Source organism: Salvia miltiorrhiza, chromosome 4, assembly GCF_028751815.1.
Source record: "Salvia miltiorrhiza cultivar Shanhuang (shh) chromosome 4, IMPLAD_Smil_shh, whole genome shotgun sequence".
Classification (NCBI taxonomy): Eukaryota; Viridiplantae; Streptophyta; class Magnoliopsida; order Lamiales; family Lamiaceae; genus Salvia; species Salvia miltiorrhiza.
Genome location: NC_080390.1, coordinates 25,644,290 through 25,645,084, shown reverse-complemented (window position 1 = coordinate 25,645,084; position 795 = coordinate 25,644,290). Strand labels below are relative to the sequence as shown.

At 45.3% G+C, this 795-nt stretch overlaps 1 non-coding gene across 1 annotated transcript; it reads right to left on the bottom strand.

Moving 5' to 3' along the window:
• Positions 1 to 455: 455 nt before the first annotated feature.
• LOC131024019 (small nucleolar RNA R71) lies at positions 456 to 562 on the bottom strand. The gene has a single exon (XR_009101615.1). It is a non-coding gene; the product is annotated as a small nucleolar RNA R71 (small nucleolar RNA).
• Between the last annotated feature and the right edge of the window lie 233 nt (positions 563 to 795).

Genomic DNA, 795 nt, shown 5'->3' with positions numbered 1-795 from the left:
ACATGGACCTTGAAACTCTTGTGCGAGTCGTGACACACCTTCAGAGGCAGCTAGACGAAGAGAGAGAGCGCAATCGGGCTCCTCCACCAGAGCCACCACTGAATCACATGTATCAGCCTCGGGTTGATCAATTTCAAGGAGGCAGATGGGGACCAACTGTGCAGGCTAACACGTTCGAGCTGAAGCCGGGATTGATAAACATGGTGCAAGCTGAACAGTTTAGTGGGGCGGCTTCTGAAAATCCGCATGCTCACATCACTCAGTTTCTAGATATTTGCGACACTATTAAGCAGAATGGAGTGCCACCTGATGCCATCAGAATGAAGATGTTTGGATTCTCTCTCAGAGACAGAGCGAAGGAGTGGTTCAAGAGTTTGGACAGAGGTGCTATTACTGGATGGGAGGATTTGTGTAGAGCTTTCCTAGCAAAATACTTTCCTGCTTCTAAAGCTCAGAAAATCATTGCAGAGATTTCTCACTTTTCCCAGTTTGGAGATGAGACCATTCACGATGCTTGGGAAAGATTTCATGAGTTGCTCAGGAATTGTCCACAACATGGTTTCACGGAAGATCAACAAATCATTCACTTTTATAAGGGTTTGACTGGTCTGACAAAAAGTATGGTGGATGCTACTGCAGGTGGATGTCTTCTCCATAGAAATACAAAGGAGGCTTATCGTGTGATAGAAGAGATGGCCTCCAACAGTTATCAATGGCCGAATGACAGAAATCCTACGAGAAGAATTGCAGCTGTGAATGAGGAGAGAGATGATTTTAAGGAGAAATATGAAGCTC